Source organism: Podarcis tiliguerta (assembly GCF_965153285.1).
Source record: "Podarcis tiliguerta genome assembly, chromosome: 13".
NCBI lineage: Eukaryota > Metazoa > Chordata > Lepidosauria > Squamata > Lacertidae > Podarcis > Podarcis tiliguerta.
Genome location: NC_139546.1, coordinates 2667773 through 2689375, shown reverse-complemented (window position 1 = coordinate 2689375; position 21603 = coordinate 2667773). Strand labels below are relative to the sequence as shown.

Sequence of the window (21603 nt, the reverse complement as noted above, 5' to 3'; positions counted from 1 at the left end):
CAGAAAATCAAGTATTTTAAATAATATTTACAACATTATGAGGATGAAACAAACAGAGTAAAAACAAAAATCAGAAGTTAATTATAAATTGTTTTTAAAGACATATTTATACTGATCCTGTTAATATTAGATACACAAATAAAGCTACATTGTTTCATTTTAAAAAGTCCAAAGTAAATGAATGCTAATAATATAAAATAGTAAAACAAAATCTGTCTGTAAATATTATGGCAATTTAAATTATGTTAGTTTAATATTTGCATTTTGTACAACAACAAAAAACCCACAAAAACAGTGGTGCTTCTTTAGTATTTGTATTGGCTCCTGACAACAAATTCTGATAGACCAGAAGGTTGTTTATTTTTAAACAACTCATAAAAAAACAAAGAAAAAGAGACATTAAGATTATGCCCATTTACCTTCAGAAAGTAAAACTACATGGGCTTGTGGCTTTTCGCATGTCAGCTTTAAGTGCTGATTCTAATGCTATCATATAGTACATGCAAAATTATTTGCATTCAAATTCCATGTTAGGTTACAAAAAGCTTTCTTTCTTTTCTGAATTTCTGTTAAATTTCCAACTGCCTATTAAAGGAAAAAAGGAATTCTAAATAATATGACAGCATTTTAAATCCTCAGATGAGAAATTCAAGCTCGGTTACTCACCTAAGTGAAGCCAACATATTTCAGATGACAACTCCTAATACATATTTTAACACAGCCCGCTTGTTCATAGGATAAGCCCCTTGTGCATAAAAACCAAATTACTCTTCAAGGAACTTGCTAGTTTTAAATCTTTTCAAGCTTTGCTCGCTGTGAGGCTGCTCTGCTGTCAGCAGTGCCAGTAAGCAAGCTGTACACATCACTGATGAAATTCCTAATGGATGTGGGCAAACCAGCAAGCTGCGTTTTAGAGACTTAATACTTAAAGGAAATGCATATTTTTAGCTCCAGTTTAAGTCTTGACAACACACTGAAGATTTTGCTGGTGCAACCCTTGGTTTCTCTGAACAGCTACATCGAACTGACCTGATGAGAGAGTCTTCGAGACTGTACCTCATATGAAATTCTCAGTCAGAGTTTGGGGACAATTTCTTTTCTTTGCTTTGGACTTGTAGCTGAGCGTAGACGCTGTCATTTCTCTTCCAAGAGTGGACAGATGGCCGGTTAGTCCTGAGCCTTGCTGGAATGAGGCAAAAGATTTGCATTCTCTCACCCTCACCCCCCCCCCCCCGTTTAGCCCCCAAGCAGATAAGCCAGAGTCAGGCAGAGTCAGTGCGCAGCCCTCCCCCCTCCACCAATCATTTCAATTAGTGCTACATGAGAGGAGCTTCTGCTTAAAATCTGCTTAAAGAAGGGGGCCAGAGGGCAGGGCAATTGCCTGTGCTCTACAATGACAAGAAGCTGCTATAAATATTGCTAAACAAAAGCCCTTGTCAAGGGCCTGGAATGTGCCACATCCTAATGCAATAGAATTGCAAAAGCTCGACATGCACAGGGGCTACAGAGGGATTAAAGGGGCGGGGCGGGGGGGGGGCGAGGTCTGAAAAGGAAAAGAGACTCTCCACAAGAGAAGCTGTCACCTTCCCGGAAGTATATCACTCTGGATTATTACACACTAATCAGGGTCCTTTTAAAAGGTTATTGTATTCTTGGCTAAATGAATACATCCCAGCCACTGATACACACAGGCTTAAGTTCACAGCACACCTTCTCTCTGCTCATGGGCACGGAAGGAGGACACCTGAAGCAACTGAGCCCTCTCAAGAAAGCTGATCTGTTGTGTGCGCAAAATCTGAATGAGATTTTTGGGTGTTTTTAAAAAGGTATATTTCGTATATGTGGTTGTCCCTCTCCTTCTCTCTCCCCAATCCCTTCTCAACAAAGCCACACTTCCCACGAAGCCTGTGCTTAACCCCCAGTCTGCACTCCCAATCATAACAAAGCCCAAAGCAAGTGTAACAACACATCCATCCCTAGTTAACCTTGTTGCTCCCAATCCCAGGAGTGGCATTTCACGCTTCGGTTGTGGGAGCAAGATTCCCAGCCAGGTGTAAATGCTCACTCTGTGATAGATTAAAGACACACCTGTGTTTTTACAGCTGAATTTCAAAAGTCTTGTTTTCCTTTTATTAATAATAATAATAATAATAATAATAATAGCAATTTCATCACACAGGGCATACATCAAGCACACCTTTGGAATAGCTCTAAAGTGTGCAGGCTGTTTATAAGAATAGTCTACCAGTATTCTCTTCCCAATTACTAGAAAGAATGAAAGAAGAAAATTATTCAAATACGCAATTAAAATAAGGACAGATTATTAAAAGTACAGGAATAACGGATAGTGCTAGAAGCATTCAGGGCACCACCAAAGAAAGAGCAACTAGTTAAAGGGAGGGCAAGGACTCAAGGACCCAGAAGGGGACATTTGCAACCAGCCAATAGTCATTCTTCTGCCACTTTCAGCCAAACAGAGACCACTCCTTCTTCCAATCATGCATTAGCTACCTTCTTGGCCCAATCGGTGGTTCCCTTCCTTCCACATGTTTTCGGCCACGGGGGGTCTATGGTCCAGTGTGCAATTGACTGTCTGCACCCATCCCAGAACCTCAACCACATCCTTGAGCTTTATCAGGTGAAACTCATCCATTAACACCTGACCAGGCAGCATTCTCCACACCCCTGGGGAACTGACTTACAACAGTAGTGGAGTCAAAGTTCCTAAGTATACTGTCATACCTTGGTTCTCAAACGGAATCTGTTCAGGGAGTCCGTTTGACTCCTGAAACCGTTTGAAAACCAAGGCACAGCTTCTGATGGGCTGCAGGAGCTTCCTGCACTCAAGCGGAAGCTGCATAAGACGTTCAGCTTCCAAAAAATGTTCAAAAACATTTTATGAAATAAATTCATTTGGAGTCTTCTTCCACTTGCTGTCTTCCAAGCAGAAAGCAGAAAACATCAACTTGGGATAAATAGGGGACAGTGCTGTTAAATCAGGCAGAGCCACAAGCGAGGTGGGGAAATCCAACACTACGTCGCCTTTTGCATGGCAGCTTTAGAAAATGGTTTTAGCAGTGCACTAGCTCCTAACAAACAGCAACTACAGCAAAGACAGCCAGAGCCAGAAATAAGCCATTCGGAGGAATAAATGGGTGGGCCACCAGGACAGCCCCATATGGAGGTTTGGGGAAATGCAGGTGTTGGAACTGTTAGGGCAGAAGTGTTTTGTTTTCTCCCCAGCAGGACCCAGGGCCCATGAGCCACAGGTGGGGGAGTTTTAAAATTGTGGGCTCGTAAAAGCAGAGAGAGTGGGGGCAGGGGTGCCAACTAGAATAATATATGGGGGGCATGTAAGCCCCACTCTGCATAATCAATCACATGGCACAGCACAAGCACACCATCTGAATGGCACTGCCCATCAACTTGGGGGGGGGGGGGGATATGGCCGCCTCAAATATTTTAGGGGGGGCAAAGAGACCTTGGCCCCTAGGAGTTGGCTCGTGTGGGGTGGTGGCAGAGCTCACTTCCAGGCTTATCCCAACGATTGTGTCTACTGGTCATTGACTGTAATAAATATATACATACACACACCTGCAATGGCCGTGGCCTCTCACCTGCAGCGCAGGACACAAGTCCAAGCTTCTGAGCCCCTCCATTATAAGGAAACTTTGTTGACCCTTGGAGATGATCTCTGAGCAACAAAAGGTGGGGAAATGCAGACAGGTAACTGCAGTGATGTTTTCTCCTTGCCCTTCTGTGACTTACAGCAGAAAGGTAAAGAAAGGAGGGATCAGGACAAGGCACGGAGCAGGCAAATAGACTGCAATAAGCTAAGCTGACTGACTGGTTGCTTTACTGGTAGGTGGAAATGAAGCTTCAAATGCAAGCACAGCCCACCCCTGCTTTTGTACAGTTATCCGCAGAGCTGGCCGGCTCATGAGGTGGGGTGAAGCAGCTGCCTTGGGTGGTGGAAACTCAAGAGGTGGAAATTCAAGGTGCTGGTGTGCAAATCCCAAACAGCATGGGGCCAGGATACTTAAAATATCATCTCACTGCTCATATACCCAGCCAGTAACTTCACTTTGCCTGATCTGTATGATGCAGGCATCACCAGGTCTTAGCATGGTGGAGCATCCCTTTGGAACTCCATCCTGTTACAACCGATATTCAGAGGCATAATGCCTCCGACAGTGAAGGATGGATACAGCCATCATGGTGGGTAGCCATTGTGAATTTGCCTACCCCTTTAAAGCCACGCAAGATGGTGGTCATCACTACCGTGTGTGGAAATGAATTCCACAGCTGAAACTATGTGTCTAAGGCTTTCCCCTGACTTGTCACTCAGGGCTGTGGGACTGGCAAAAGAAATGATATTCTTTGGGACTTGCTGGATTCCCACACCTGGAGTCCTGGGACTCTGCAGCAAGGCCAGCTGGTGCAGAAACGGGCAATGTCCTGGTTCAAGCTCAGGGCAGGGCCAGGTTTGCTTTTTAAGAAGGCATGTTAGCGGAGGGTTATGAGGCAGGACCTGACTCAGCTGGTTTCCACACAGCTTAAGGTTGACTGGAGGTCAAATGAAAACGCTTCTTTGACTAAAGAAAATTATTGAAGAAGAGGCAGCAGCTATTCTGACAACACCTATATTTAACGTCAATATAGCTTGTTTCAGGCTGCCAGAAGATACTTGGCTAAATTTGGGCTGGGAAATAAAAGCAGGAATCTTCAGATGAACAGCATCCACACATGTCAGTGACAGTTTACCTTGGTTCCTGCAAAGGATTTTTGGGATAACTAAAACACTGGTGTGTTCATCATTCCCATAATGTGGTTAATCCCAACTAGGGCACCACACCTTTGCTATCCCTCATGTCCTGCCCTGTCCCATCCCATCTCCTTTCTTTTCTACATTCCCAAAATATGTTATTTGATTGTTAATTTTTCTGAAAAGTCACTGGAACAATCCCCTAGTCCCAATACCTACTGCAACTAAACCAAGTGCCAATAGTTACATAATCATATGTTTTATTTGTTTATGATATTTGTAATACAGGGCTGGTGTGCATCAGATATGAATTCAGGTATCCATCAAGATACAACACAACCTCAATGGTTATAATAAATATTTAGGAACAATGATAGACAGGAATAAAATAAATCATAATGCAGACTAAGCTTAACCACTTGAAATCCCTGGGCAAATAAAAATGTTTAAATCTGGTGCCGAAATAATTATAATGCTGGAACTAGTTGTATCACTTTGGGGTGGGCACTCCAGAGGAGTTACCAGGTACCATGGAACTTACCTCCCATTTAAAAGTAAGAAGCAGCGCTTTGCATTGGAATTTGCACTTGGAAGCCAATAGGCAGCCTCTGTTTACTATAGGATATCCTTCCCTCTTGACTCTGATTTATCATACATTTCCTTAAACTTCATCTTTTGCTTCTCTTTCACTGTTTTAGGTTACAAACCTCCAGGGTTAGTGGCTTGCTCAACCCGTAAAGCACCAAATAAATAAATAAAAACAGCAGATGGTTGTTTTTTTGAGGGGGGGGTGTATCTATTTCTGTGTAATAATTATTTGCCAAAGTCCAATAAAGCACCAAAAACATGTATGATTTAACCATAGACTATTGAGCATGCTGCCTTATGGAAGTGAGTTGTGGGCAACTGCCAAGACTGATGCCTCAATGCCTCCCACATGCACTGGATCAGGAAGATTGTGGACGTCACATGGCAGGACAGAGTCTCAGATAAAGATGTGCTCCCCCCAAGCCCACATTCGCAGCATGTTTGTACTCCTGGCTTGGTAATGTCCACAGAATGGGAGATAGCAAGATCCCCAAGGATGTCTTCTATGAGTAGCTGGCTTCAGGCAACAAGCCCATTGGCTGGCCAACTCTGTGTTACAAAGATGTCTGCAAACGCGATGTGAAGGCTGGGGAACATCAACCCCACCATATGAAGCCAACCCTGAAGCCAGCTCCTCACAGAGCACATCCTTGGGGATCCTGCCATCTTCTATTCCCTTGCAGATGACTGCAGTGCTTGGAGACAGACAGTCTGGTCATGTCTGTACACTAGAGACCAGAGGAGAAATGACTGCTGGGAGGAGCGCAGAGAGAGGACAGTCATGGTGCATCTGCAGCAGCACTGCTGGATGCCTTCATCTGCCCCAGATGCAGCAAAACATGTCTCTCCCTTATCAGTCTCTATAGCCACAGCAAGTGCTGTAACTCTCCCATGGTTTGACTTCACTCCCAAAGGTGCACTCCTCCATTATCTCCCAAGGCAGACAGATACCAACAGCTATTATGAAGAAAAAGCTTGGATCTGCAGTGTAATGTAGCCCTATTCAGAAGTATTTGCATGCCAAATCTGCATGCTGGGTTGCCCCACCTCTGGTGTCCATGTGTATAGCATGAACATATGAACAAAGGAAGCCCTAGTGCACATAGCTAAACATATGAAGGTACCCACAAGCTCCAAACCCTGCAAGATTGGGGTAAACACGCACCAAGACTTCGGCTTGGCAAAATTTCAGGCAGGTGCCAGGCAGGCGGGAACGCATAATATCTGACACATTTTGTGCAGTAAAATAGATCCATCAAACGATGAGTGCCAGCTCTTTCAGTGCATTTTCTAAAACAGAGTCCGCTCACGTTCATTCAGTAATGCTTCATGAACAGAAATGGCCAAACATTGGCAAGTTGCTTATCAGTTATAATCAAAAAGTCACAAACTCTGTAATTAGATCCTATGTCAGGCAATGCTTGGAGCAAAACACAGAAAAATATTCAGTCTTAGTATGAGTCTGAAAATATTAAAAACATCAGCACATATCTCACAAATCTGTTATGAAGTACACTTGTTCTGGTGGCAATCACAAAATGTTCACCACCCCCAAAAACAGATATAAGTACTAACTCAGTACTCATACCCTCCTAACATATGTTGCCTGAACAAATAATATTTTCCATTTACGTGGCCCTTCAGAATATTCACAGCATTTGATGTACACATGTACATATTCCTAGTAATCTTTAAAACAGGCATAGGTACATAGGAAGGGAGAGATGGTGACTTGCCAATAGCAAGTGTGTGGCTGATGAGAGATTTAAAGAGGGGGCTTTGTGCTTAAATTGGTGGCTGAAATGGGCTCTGTATTTATAGAGAGTATTTGTAACCTGCCCACTCATAAAAATATAATAGCAGTGTACAAAACGATGAAAACATCATAAATTTATAAAATACAGGAAACTTATGAAATAAGCAAAACTGCAGGTCTGTCAGGTTAATGAAGTGATAAAGCTAGAACAAAAAAAAGCACAGTGAAAAGACCTTAATATTGATATGAAGTTTTCAATGAAGATTGTACAAACTTTTTCTTTCCTTTCTATATTTTTATGTGGATTTTCAGTGTAGTTCTTTCTGTATTACATCTCTATCTTACTTTTAATGTTTTTCATAATAAAACAGAAAAAATCAATTGTCTTTATAAGGAAATAGGCTCAAGCGTTCTCTTCCAAGTTGAAAATATTATTTAAAAGCATTCAATACTCAGCCTGTAATACAAAATTAAATTTTGTTTCTATGACTGTGCAAGGAAGGGGCTGCCTGTGGCTAGTAGAAGCACACCACCCGTTTGAATGGCGCTGAAGGAAGCAACGTGGACATTTGAATGAAGCCAGAAAAGCGAAAGAAGTCTGGCTTTTCCAGTGGGATTGCGAAAGCAAGCTTTGGACAGCGGCACAGTGTTGCTTTTGCAAGACTGGCATCAAATGGCTCAGTTCAACTTGCAAATTGGTAACTCTCCAGCAGACTCTCCTAACATGGAAAGCAATCCTGTCCAAGGTTATCCCTGAAACTCTCTGCTACTTGGAGAAGGAGGGACAAGTTTTCATATGTGATCTGCCTTTCGCTTTTGTTCTGCTTATAATCTGATTTTTTTTTAAAAAAAGTCCTTTCTCCTCATAGGGAAGATGATGGTCCAAACAACGAAACATGTTCCTATATAAAGATTTCTGTTGCCCATTGATATCCCTTTTTAAAGTAACATTTAAAAAAGAAATCTGTGATGTCATTGGAACAATCAGATTTCCTGCTTTGCATACTATATAATTACTACTATTCTAAACACTCTCTCCATTTAATTTATGACTCTGAAGGGCAGCTCAAAATTAGATGCATTTGGGTTCAAAATCTGACATGAGAAACTTGGAGGAAAAAACCTACATGTGGAAAATTTGCCTTCTACACTAGTGGAAGATTTCCCTTTAATATGCTTCATTTGATAAGGAGTGTCACCACTGTCAAATCATATTGCATTACAGTTCTTTCCTTTAACATGTTCTTGGGGGAAATAGTGGATTATCCTATTTTCTTTGTCTGAATAAAATGTTTCAGATGTAGAGATAAAGATGTTCTCAGCTGAGCCATTAAACAGTGAAGTAAAATGAATCAACAGAGCAGAAGTAGCAGATTTAATTACTGCTTAGAGGTAGGAAGGAGAACTAATTACAGTGTTCATAAGCCACATGTCAATCTCCTCCTTAACCATGTGTTTTGATTGTGCTGAGAGAAGCAGACTCAGCAGCAACACACAACGGTATAAAATATTTTCACAACAGAACTTTGTAGCAAGTTAAAAATGGAATTTCTGCAGAGGAAGGTTGGTTTCGGATAGTTTGTCCTGCTCCTTAATTCCATAATTGAACAGTTTTGTTACACGAGCAGTGCTCAATTAAAAAATGATAACAATAATAATAATAATGTGGATCTATTCAATGAGTAGCAAATCATCAAGTTACAAGAGACGCAGCCAGAGCTGCTTTGCATGCTACACAGAACTGGGGAGAAGCAGAGTTGGTGTCTGCTCTCCATGTCTCCAGGTTGCTGGGAGAGATGTCTTCTGACCTCCAAACTGGAAGAATGAGCATATTCCCTCTTCACATGTGACCAAGACAAACCGCAGCACCTCTTGAAGCTTCTGTGGAAAGCTTCTTACAAGAAAACTGGCCATCAAGACAGAAAGGACAGTAATTATGTGAAGCCCACATTCAGGCAAGATGAGTTAGCAGCAATGATCCAGGTTTCTTTCATCATGGACATGCCAACAATTCCCACCTCTGTATTTTTGTTAGCGCAGAGAAGTGTCAAGAGGTCCTGCATTTTTCCTACTGTCCTAGTGTGTTTCTCTGTGTTAAGAATGTGCCATTAGGTGTGTGTCTGGTCCCATCCTCTTTTGAAATGTGCTCTCTGATAGATTTCCACCAAGCGAATGTGGCCCCTAGTTTAGTGCAAAAGTGAATGAGTTCAGGCAGCAAATGTTGAGGGAGGGGATCTCCCCTTCCAGAGTTTCCAAAAAACTACGGTTCCATTACATTACCTTCCTATCTGTAAAAAGAAGAAGAAAGAAATACAAGCTTTGCATATACTCTATATAAGCAGCACTGACTGAATTTACAAAGCAAGTGACTAACTGTGACAGTGGGAGTAAGATTGCGTCAGTTGACACAGAAGTAAAAATTACTGTGTTTCGAGTATAAAGAGCTAGATAATATTTATTCACTGCTACCAAGCTAAAAATAATTCAATAATACCAACAGCTCTTTTCCAGAGATCAGAGGCTTGTATGTGCATTTATACATTTTTATTTTGTTTTTCTTCTGTTACAAATAAAATACTATTTGTTATACGGTCACAAAAATATTTGCATAAGGCAAAGGAAGAGCCTTGGGTGAAATATTAATCTCTGGAAGATGTTTTTAAGTCCAAAAAAGCTTTGACAACCAGTCAGTGAAAACACTCATCCTATCCATTTATAGTTTGAAAGAAGAATGTATATACAGCAGAGAACAACCTACAATCCCAGGATCACATTGCAAGTATTTGGAGGTGGTGATGATGCATAAATTGGTGCAAGGGGAAGAAATGGAGGCAGTGAGAGATTTTACTTTCTTGGGCTCCATGATAACTGCAGATGGTGACAGGAGTTACGAAATTACACCTGCTTCTTGGAAGAAAAGCGATGACAAACCTAGACAGCATCTTAAAAAGCAGAGACATCACCTTGCCAACAAAGGTCTGTATAGTTAAAGCTATGGTTTTCCCAGTAGTGAGGTATGGAAGTGAGAGCTGGACCATAAAGAAGGCTGATCAGCGAAGAATTGATTATTTTGAATTATGATGCTGGAGGGGATTCGTGAGAGTCCCATGGACTGCAAGAAGATCAAACCTACCCATTCTGAAGGAAATCAGCCCTGAGTGCTCACTGGAAGGACAGATCCTGAAGCTGAGGCTCCAAGACTTTGGCCACTCATGAGAAGAGAAGACTCCCTGGAAAAGACCCTGATGTTGGGAAAGATGGAGGGCACAAGGAGAAGGGGACGACAGAGGATGAGATGGTTGGACAGTGTTCTCAAAGCTACTAACATGAGTTTGACCAAACTGCGGGAGGCAGTGGAAGACAGGAGTGCCTGGCATGCTCTGGTCCATCGGGTCACGAAGAGTCGGACACGACTAAACGACTAAACAACAACAAAATGAATAAAGTATGCAGAACACTCCCTTGAATCTGGGAACAATGCAGATTACATTGCTGGGGTAACAGGAAGCATCAGATATTTATTTACTGGTGCAGCTGGAGCATGAAACTAACAGGAAGAATGGCTCCCACAGGATTTTATTCACTCATGCTGGGAGAATGGAAGGGGGGGGGGATGCAGCAGCATACCTGGGGGGGGGGCTCCTGGAGTTTTGCTCTGTGTCCATCAGCTTGTGTGCTGGCGATGGAGACCATTCTCTTGAAGCGTGGCCCTGTGAAGAAGGACTTGGTACCCTCCTGGCAGATGTGGGGAATGGATGCCCAATGCCCCTGCGCTGACATTGCTCCCAAAGAAAGCTTGGCCCACCCACTTCAGGACAAGAGCATCTCCTTTCTGCTCTCATGCAGGAAGGTTCTTCTCCCATTCTCTGTTGACACTCAACTTGTAGGGTGTTCTCCCAGCCCCAGGCAAATCTTTCCATCCTCCTACCTGTTCTATTTACACAGAGTGCTTCTCCAGGAGCCACAGCGGTGGACAAAGGAGATCCTGGAAGAAAGAAGGGATCCTTGAAGCATGGCAGAACTCTAGGCTAAGGGCTGCTTCAAGGGAAGAATCCCTGAACTTGTGAATGGGCTATCACAGAGCAAATTCAACTTGAAAAAAGAGACAATTCACGTACTTTCGTAAACCAAGAAAATCTTTTAATGAAAATTATTTCAAACACACCCACAAACGAAAATGGTTCTGGGACTAAGCCTTGGTTTGGAAGGTTTGCAAAAGTCAGCCCAGGGATTCCTTGTCTGGTACAGTTCTGCAGCTTCTCCTTTCATTGATATCCCAATTAATCCACCCTCATGGATGGCTCATCCTGCCCCCCAGGAGCAGGGCACCCAAGCGGCTAGCTACATTGTGGGGAATGCAGCAAGAAACCTACCCTTAATAGTCTCTGTTTTTCTCAATCACTCCTCCTCCCTCCTGAACACAGGTAATAAGCACAAATAGGAGAGTCTTGAGCTAAACCCTTTGTCTGCAATGTGCTAGTTTTCTACTAGCAAGGCCTTTTTTTTTTTAACATGGAAGAGCATGAAAAATGAGACACCACCTGCAACTGGTAGAATCCACTGTGGGCGAAAACAAGTAATCTTAACAATTCCAGTCAGGTTTAAGGTGTTTAATGAAAATCTTTGTGTAGTAAATGGAGAAACTTGCATAGAATAGTCCTTCTATCCATGAATTAGCAATGAGAGCAGGGAGGTAAAGAGAATTAAAAGGGGAAATAGTAAACAGGCTTGAACTGGGTATGCAGTAACAAAAAGATATAAACTAAGTAACCAGAGAAAGGAGGGGAGGGAAGTTGAGGGAAATGCAAATTGATAGTGTAAAGGTGTGTTTTTTTTGTTAAATATATTTGTAAAATGATAAAATGAAACATAAAATGTAAAAAAAGCAATGAGAGCAATAATATTTTTATTGTTAAGGCCAGTGATGAAAGCTGTTATATTTGTATATATTTATAGCCTCCCCACCAACAGAATGGAACAATTTAGTGATGCTTCAGTCCTATGTACACACTTATCTATATACACTTAATCCCATTCAATTCAATCCTGTAGATATGTACAGTATTGTGCTGTGTGTATGTATTAATTCAGCACTATTTTTTCCACAACCATTTACTTTCAATGATAGCCACAACCATTTACTTTCAATGACAGTAAAAACAAAGATGATAGAGTTTCAATTCCCCCCAAAAAGTAAATTTCAACAAAGCAGTTAAGACCCAAATATGACACACAAAGATGCTCATTTTCCATGTGAGATTAATACATGCTTCACTGCAGTTTTTATTCAGCTAAATAACTGAATGAAATTAATTCTGGCAGCCACACTAATTGCTACCCCTTCAGTCCAGTATTTGGGCTGAGCAATTTTTTTTGGGGGGGGGGAGAGAATCCTCACCCTTTAGGAATGGATGAATTTAAAGAATTTTCATCTTAACTGTAAGGTTCTTTTCTTCTTCCTAGGACATCAGATTGATGTTTCATTATGATGTAGGATTCTCTTCCAGGAATGGGGCCAGAGAAGTTGAATCATGACTTGAAGTAACAGCAAAAAAAAAAAAAAAAAAAAAAGGGGATGGAGTGGGGGCCCAGCCACTCTGTATCTTAGGTAGATGAAATGGCTCAGGACTGCAATACCTCAAGGACTGCCTCTTCCCGTATAAACTGACCCAGACTTTGCACTCATCATCTGATACCCTTCTTTGCGTTCCTCCTTCACAAGAGGCCCAGACGGTGGAAACACAAGAACAGGGCCTTTTCTGCAGTGGCTCCCCATTTGTGGAAGGCTCTCCCCAGGGAGGCTCACCTGGTGCCTTCATTAAGTGCCAGGCAAAAACTTTCCTCTATAACCAGGTTGTTGGCCTTTAACTATCTGTGCCTCTTTAGAAGTGGGTGGGGTGTTTTTAATGTATTTCTCTTTCTTCAGGTTTTCATGCATCTCTGTGGGGCTTGTTGTCTGTCTGTTGGTTGCTTTGTAAGTTGCTTTTGGGTGCCTTCAGGAAGATAAAGCAACTAACAAATTTAATTAATAACAACAACAAAATAATTCACTAAAACCAGTAGTGTAATGCAGACATGATACCTACAATGGCTAGAATACAACTTAGCTTTAAAATTGCCTCAGTTGCATGCTTAAGACTCACACTCAACACAAACAGCACAGAAAATGCAAAGGTACTGCCATGTGTGAAAATTGTATTTTCAGCAACCTGCAATTTGTGTTTCTTTCTAGAGCTGTAATTAGTATCAGCAAAGATCTCTGATCATCAAACTTGCTTCGTAACCAAGTAATACCTTAATAAAGAAGGTGCTAATGCTCGGCATGTGTTAAATTCAGGGCTCAGTAATTTGCTATCTTTTCTAGATCAGGAAATGATTGGCTTATCAGATTTGGAGAAACAAACACCTCCAGCTTCAACAAAAACATTGCTTATAACAAAACATATTGCAGCACCTGCTGTAATTAGGGCAAGTACAGATTAGGATCAGCAGCACTTGTCTATAACAATTAAGCGTCATACTGTGCAATAAAAGCTACCTATTTATAGACTATTTCCTGATCTTTACTTATTCTCATACCACTGCTATCACCCCTGCTTATTTGTTAGTTCGGACCAATATAGCTTCGCAATGGAAAAAGTTTGCAAAAGCAGTGCTTAATCCATCCAAAATAGAAAGCATCAATAAAAGTCATTTTGATATCATTTTTTCATGTAATTAGAATATACATGGTGGAAGAAACTTTTAGATTTCCAATATTAAACAGCAACAGCTGTCTCAAAACATTTTGGAGACTTTAGAAATTCATGAAATACACGAAGGGTAAGCAGCATTTCCCCCGGCAATTATAAAATTCAGTAAGCATTCACTCTAAAAACGAGACCCTTTAGAATTTGTTCAACAATATTATGTATGCGCCATAAGAATTTAGATGAGATTTCTGTTCACCCATCTTTATTACTTTCCCTTTACCAAATAAGACTACCCTGAAAATAGCTGACTGCAGGTTTATATATAGTCTGCTAGCTAGAGGGATCACAAGGTCTATCTGTCTCGCAACGTAATGCCTTTGCCTACAAGAACCCCATATATCTGTGTCATTGCGCAGCCATAGTCTCACCTCTGGCTCTCCATCTGAATGAAGACTGGCTTCTGCCGTGCTCACAGGACTGGCATTCAGAACCCCAACACCCATTCTGCCTGCCCACCACATGATGCCCAGCATCACACAGTAGTGGCAAGCCTAAAAGCATCGTTCCAGGAGCATATGGGGGGGGGGCAAGCCCAGCCTTCTTAGTGGCTGTGACTTATAATGCCATTAGAAAGAAACACAAATAATAGAAAGCCAAATATTGAAGCCCATAATAACAGAAAGCCAAATGTTGATACAAAATGGAGAAAAGTGATACCATCTTCTATGGCTTGGGGAAAGTAACATTTAGAGCATTGTTCTTGATTGATTCAAAGCAGCAGACTCCACGAGCCTTTTTTCTGAAAGGCCTTTCTATCAGTATCTTTATTTTTTAATATCCTTACATGTGACTCCAGCATAATGGTGCTAGGATTACTGAAGAAGCAATGCTTTTAGATTTCTTTTACTGTACGTCACCTTGGGAGCTCTTCTTGAAGGATATCTTTCTACACAAAAGGAGCATTTGCCCCACCCTCTCAAAGGACAGCAGCCTATTCCAATGGCAAAGTAGCGTTCTTCAGCACGGCTTCCATTGCCCGTATACTGGAGAGTAACTGCACCTGTTCACTGGAAAGTTCTGCTCTTACTGAGATGAAGCACTGCGTGGATGGAGCACATGAAAATGCTGAGAAAGTCAAGTACAAGGGGACCCTGAAGGACTATAAGGCTATCATTTAATTTTTATAAGAAATAAATGTTTCAAAAAATACATAAGTGGAAGAAGGTACAATTAATTTTTGTGTGAAATAAATGTATGTTTTTAGTAATTACAGTGTACATATATTGTACATATTGCTGGCAGTATAAAGTAGATACTAAATATAAACATAAGGGATGCAGGTGGCGCTGTGGTCTAAACCGCAGAGCCTAGGACTTGCCGATCGGAAGGTCGGTGGTTCGAATCCCTGTGACAGGGTGAACTCCCGTTGCTCGATCCCTGCTCCTGCCAACCTAGCAGTTCAAAAGCACATCAAAGTGCAGGTAGATAAATAGGTACTGCTCCAGCGGGAAGGTAAACGGCGTTTCTGTGCGCTGCTCTGGTTCGCCAGAAGCGGCTTAGTCCTGCTGGCCACATAACCTGGAAGCTGTACGCTGGCTCCCTCGGCCAGTAAAGCGAGATGAGTGCTGCAACCCCAGAGTCGGCCACGACTGGACCTAATGGTCAGGGGTCCCTTTACCTTTACCTAAATATAAACATAGATTGTTATAATAGAATTTTTTAATAATTATTTTTAAATATTAAATAATGGTGGATATTTTTAAATAGTTTGCTTGTACTGAATATTTTACACATTCACAGGTAGTTCTAAAGCATATTTCATGCGGTCCACTACATTCAGAGCTACCGTTTGAATTCACTAGATGACTGTGCGGATCTGTTCAGTAATTGTTTCTGCATCCAATTCATCTAACAATTCATTTTCAATGTGTAGCAACATGTATGATTCCAAGTTCACCTAAGACAGTGAATTTGTTAGCCCTGTCTTTATTATCTTTAGCTTTGAGAATGTCCTCTTACATTGGACAAGGAACTGATAGTGTGCAGATGCCTTTATATGCTTTTAAATAAATATTGTATTGATTTTCCAGTATCGTTCCAATAACAAGTTCATTATAACAATGCCAATTTTATCCGATGAATACAATTGTTAAAACCAATTATTTATATACTGAATTATACAATTTAGTTAAAGTGGTTGCCTCACGTGCTAGATTTGATGGGTTACGCTCTCTTTTCTGCTTTCCAAAATCTTAATAATTTCAATTACATTCCCTTCAAGATAGTAATCCCTTATACAACAGCTACAATCTTATGGTTTCAATTCATGTTAATATATTAAGTAATTTATGGAGTTTCAAGTGGGGTAAAGGTAAAGGGACTCCTGACCATTAGGTCCAGTGGTGACCGACTCTGGGGTTGTGGCGCTCATCTCACTTTATTGGCTGAGAGAGCCGGCGTACAACTTCTGGGTCATGTGACCAGCATGACTAAGCCGCTTCTGGCGAACCAGAGCAGCGCACGGAAACGCCGTTTACCTTCCCGCTGGAGCGGTACCTATTTATCTACCTGCACTTTGATGTGCCTTTGAACTGCTAGGTTGGCAGGAGCAGGGACCGAACAACGGGAGCTCACCCTCTCACAGGGATTCGAACCGCCGACCTTCCGATCAGCAAGTCCTAGGCTCTGTGGTTTATCCCACAGCGCCACCCGCGTCCCTTTCAAGTGGGGTACACAGTCTGAAATCATAGTTATTTCCTGCATGTGGTATTTCCTGCCCCCTGCCATGATGTTGTCCCAACCATAAATGGTGTTGTATCCTTCATTCTTCCAAATGTTGATATTTCCCATCATGACTCGGGAGAAGCGGTTGTCTCAGAGTTATCCAAAAGTCTCTGCATCACTTCGTCCCATGATTCAAGAGCTTGTTAGAGCTCTCTCTGTTCCAACAAATAAACTGTCCTCGCCATTTTTTCCCCCAACTTAGGAAGAGCAGTCTGATTCCAAACTGTCAATGACTAATAAGAAAACCTCTGGCCTTGGAGCTGGCAGACTCCTTTCCTCTTTTCAGCTGAAAATTTATAGCCAGTTATCTTTCCAGTTAGATTACATTCCAAATTGTCTCAGTCTCCTTCACATTCCTTATAAAATAACAGAGAGTGGGGGTGGTTTTGGTTTATATTCCAACATAGTCCTTTTTAAAGAGTGATGTTCCCCTTTCTCTCCATTCCATTCCTCTCACACACGCAGTTCCAGTTTGATGTTAAATTTCGTGTTATTAGTCCAGTTTCTTCCACCCTCACTTTTTATATTTTATATTTTGTATTTTTGGAGGGTTGCCAAATCAGAAACATAGAATAAAAACTCTGAAAAAAAACAACTGTAGGCTCCCCTCTCCCCACCGTCTCTGGCACCGAATGAAACCTTATCTCAATTCTAACCTTTAAATCCTTGTAGCTGAGATGTTCCACTTTTTGTCGTCTTATCGCCTCCTGGGCCAGGAGTCGGCTTCACCTGCTGAGCAGCAGCCTAATGGAAAAGAAGGCAAAATGACTCTACTTGCTGCTGATCGGCCTTATTGCTCCTTATGAGAACCAGCTGGCTTCAGCTTTCTTAAGCAGCATTTGCAGCCTCAGTCAGTTACTGGAAACAACATTTGTCATTCCTGACCAGACGATGCTGCTGCTTGCTTCTCGTGAGCTTGGATCCTCAGCTTTCTTGACCCCTGGACTGTCTGACTACATGAACCGAGATACTCCTAACCTTAGGATTGGACCGGACCTTGTATACAGACTCTGCCTCCAGGCAAGCACACCCCTGAGACTTGGCTGGTTGGCTGGCTTCTCCCTCCACTGAGCTCTGCCATGCCTGGCAGAACAGGACTACAACATCATAACTACAAGGAGGTGCAGTGCCTGCTGGGGTTTACAAACTGCTATCGTTCATTCATCCTGCATTTTGCTCAGGTGACAGCGCCTCTGACTGCCCTCCTGGGACAGTTTGGCTCAGGGGGCATTAGACACCATGAAAGCTACATTCTCTTCACAACCCATCCTTCGGCAACCTGACCCAGCAGGGCTATTCGTGGTGGAAACAGATGCCTTGGATGTTGCAGTAAGGGCAGTGTTACCGCAGGCCAACCCACAGTCTTTGGTGGTCTTCACCTGTGGGTACTACTTCCGAAAACTTCAACCGGCGGAGTGGAATTATGGCACAGGACTATGACACTAGCACATGCCTATACAATTAAAGCCCAATCAGAAGGATATCCTCTGCTTCCAGGAATGAATCAGGGGGTCATGGCAGTGAGAATGCTTCATGCACTCTCATGCACTTTGCCTGCCCTCACATTCCACAGGGCAATCCACAGGTGAGACCCCGTTCCTCTCCCATCCAGAGAGGAAGTCAACGAATGAGTTCCCCCCATTATTCTTTATTTCTGTCTGTCTCTCCCTACAATGTCGAGGGAGACCTCCATTCCATGGCGCAGGCGGAAACAGGAAGCTATGTCATCAGCTGGAGTTGGTCCACTGTGCTTCATTAAGTCCAGGGTCAACGTAGCCGTCTACCAGGAGATTTTGGAGCACTTCATGCTTCCTTCCGCAGACAAGCTTTATGGGGATGCTGATTTCATTTTCCAGTAGAACTTTGTCTCTTGCCCACACTGCCAAAAGTACCAAAACCTGGTTCAGTGCCCATGGGATTACTGTTCTTGATTGGCCAGCAAACTCGCCTGACCTGAACCCCATAGAGAATCTAAGGGGCATTGCCAAGAGAAAGAAGAGAGAAATGAGACTGAGCAATGCAGAAGAGCTGAAGGCTGCTATTGAAGCTTCCTGGTCTTCCATAACACCTCAGCAGTGCCACAGGCTGATAGCATCCATGCCACACCACATTGAGGCCGTAATTGACGCAAAAGGGGCCCAGACCAAGTACTGAGTACATATGCATGCTTCTACTTCTCAGAGGTCCAATATTGCTCTATTTGCAGTCCTTGTTTTGCTGATTTAATTTAATATTCTAATTTTCTGAGATTGTTAACTTGGGGTTTTCATCAGCTGTACGCCATAAACAATTATAACAAATAAAGGCTTGACATATCTCACTTTGCATGTCATGAGTCTATCTCATATATTAGTTTCACCTTCTAAGTTGAATTACTGAAATAAATGAACTTTTCCACAATATTCTAATTTTCTGAGTTTCACCTGTATAAGCTCATTTGTCATCCTTTTCTTCCTCCTCTGCCTCTTAACTGGCAATGCTGTTTCCAAAGAGTCAATTTCCAATGTTTGATTTTCATCCATATTCAACTGTGAAATCCTGTCATTACATTTATTTACAAATTCCAGTGCCTTGCTGTGAAGGCTATCAAATGTTCTTGTCTGTTCCTTTGCTTTGGAGGGCTTCAGGAGGACTCCTAGTCATGCCTTGGTATGTTAACTCCCCCTTGCAACTGTCTCCCCCTGTTGTGGTCTCAGTCCAGGGGGTCTCTGGCAATTCTTCCTGTTCCCACTTTAAGGGAGTCATTCAAAAAGCAAAACAAAGTAACATAAAGTAAAAAAGTATAACAACTCACTTGCTTTGGGTGCTGCATGAGAGAGCAGAAAGCACCGTATCAGGCTGGTCTCACCCTCTCTCCTCGGCCCAACAGTTGGGCTTTTTCTTTCTCCCCTTTTGTGTGTTAGCAGCTTTAACCCAAGTAAAATGGCCAACTCCATTCATTCCAATCCAACAACGTCACCTGGTGGCCCTGACCAATGTTGCAGCCTAAGGTTTTCAAAGCATGTGCTTGCATGCGGCAGTGCCACCTTGGGGTCTGCGACTGCGCAATGGCACCCTTGGGTGTGCACCCACCTCACAGAACACCAATGCCATGAATTCCTACAAACTACCCCAGATTATCTTGTGGGGGACTTGTGTGAGGGAAAACTTAATTTGGAGTCTCAGGCAGGATTTGATCAAATAAATGAGAGATTTTATTTAACGAAGGAAGTTTGTGACACAAAGTGGGTAAAACATAGGATACTTCAGATTATAATGTTATTTCACTTCAGTTCTTTCTCAGTTGTTGCACAGCTGTTGCTGCTTAATACTTTGGTTCAAGGTGGTCTTTTCTGTCAGTTACACACCCCTTTGACTACCCTACTCCTGAGGTACTCCAAGTAACAGACCCAAGGGGTCTCCACACCCCTCTTAACTGGTCTGGGAGTCTTCTCTTTTTGTAGAAGAATCTCTCCCCTCCTGACTAGAATGAGACCTAAGTAGACTGTGTTCTCACAGCTCCCACTTCTCCTGGCTCAGCCTCCCAGTTCATTCCTGGCCTATTACCCTTCCAGGACACCACACACGGTCGTTCGTGCTACGCTCAGAGACTCCTTTCTGTAGCTTTTGAGTGGATGCTTCTACCCAGAACCACCTCTCTCTCCTCTCACTCCCTCTCTCCCAACCTACTAAACTGTCTCTCCAAATCCCCTCCTTTTCAACCCCCTCTCCTGGAACCCCAGCCAATCAGAGGCTGCCATTCGTTAACCGTTTGCTGGCAGGGGAAAAAAGAGAAAGAAAGCACTTGTTGACCCAACCTGCCCAGCAAAACAAACTTTCCCATCACATGGTCCTTTGAGAATTTCACTATATTGGAACTTCTACTATATTTTCAAGCTACTAAATGGCACTAACATTTTTAACATACTGTCTAATGTTTAAGGGGGCCTACTTGCCACTGGGCAAGCTGACACACTGGCCAATCCACCAGCTGGGATAGAGAGAGTGTGTGGATGTCCATTTAAGGCAACATGGTGCCACAAGCTGATCAAATGTTCTATAGGCACCACGAACAGAGAGTGATTATTTTCTGACCTTCCACTTATTATTACGCTCACTGGACTAACCTGACATGTGTCCAAGGAATGAATACATATATGTTATCATTTTCACCATCTATTCCTATACTGCAGGACACAATATACCCTGGGATGACAGCAAACAATGTTAGGAATAGGGAAGTGAAAGAAAAGCTTAAAATAAAATGGGCCTACCTGCAAAAAGAATATGTAGCTTTAAAGCAATTCCTCACGCTTTCCCTTTCTGGTAATAATTGTTACACTCAGGTGAGGCTAGAGTATTTTGAACTTCTGGTTGACATTTCTGAAAAAGAAATGAAGGCTTAAGCTGCAAAAACCAAAAACTGAATGTGATTGCTAACTAAAGATTAGCTACTAATTGACTAAATCTAAAAGTTGCATTTAATATTTACAGCTTCAGTGGAAGCTGTAAGGGCCAAATACTCCCACCACTTACCAATACTGGGTCCTAGAGCTTCTAGGCTGAGGCTACTAAGAGATCACCTCTGGTCCTGAGCATGAATATAAGATAACTTTGCTTTTCACCCAGGATTAAACATAAACTATTAATTGACCTTAAAGAGGGGAATTTTCCCTGCCAGATTTGAAACACTACTGTGAGGTGGCCTGTCTCTCCTGGATCCAGGAATGGTGTATACTACAAAATACTGACCTAGAACCCTTTTAGATCTAGAAACCCTTTTAGATCAAGAAGGGTTTGACAACTGTTATGCCTGGCATGCCTACTTAGGTTACGACAAGGTCAAGGTACACAAAAGCCTGTTATAAGGAAACCTCTATATATGGTTTGGGCAAAATATAAAGATCTGCTTGAACCCAAAACCCCATGGTGGATACCTCCCCTAGAAGCACTGGCAGTGAAGAAGAAAATTATGAAAGGGAATTGGCCAACATACGAAGTATTGTTAAGAGGAAGAAAATCAGCTGAAACTAAAAGGT

At 42.3% G+C, this 21603-nt stretch overlaps 1 protein-coding gene across 24 annotated transcripts in view; it reads right to left on the bottom strand.

The window, feature by feature from the left end:
* LOC310661537 (poly(rC)-binding protein 3-like) overlaps positions 1 to 21603 on the bottom strand; it is a 246593-nt gene that overhangs the window by 89124 nt on the left and 135866 nt on the right. For 2 of the 24 annotated variants that reach the window (XM_083407855.1, XM_083407836.1), the window contains exon 1: positions 1030 to 1452. The exons of 6 other annotated variants lie outside the window; for them this stretch is intronic. The gene's annotated coding sequence lies outside the window, so the exon portion shown is untranslated. Of the gene's footprint in view, positions 1 to 666; positions 900 to 1029; positions 1453 to 11037; positions 11095 to 14229; positions 14251 to 19379; positions 19496 to 20838; positions 20948 to 21603 lie in introns of those variants that run through there. 16 more of the 24 variants (XM_083407839.1, XM_083407841.1, XM_083407852.1 and 13 more) reach the window with 15 other exon arrangements.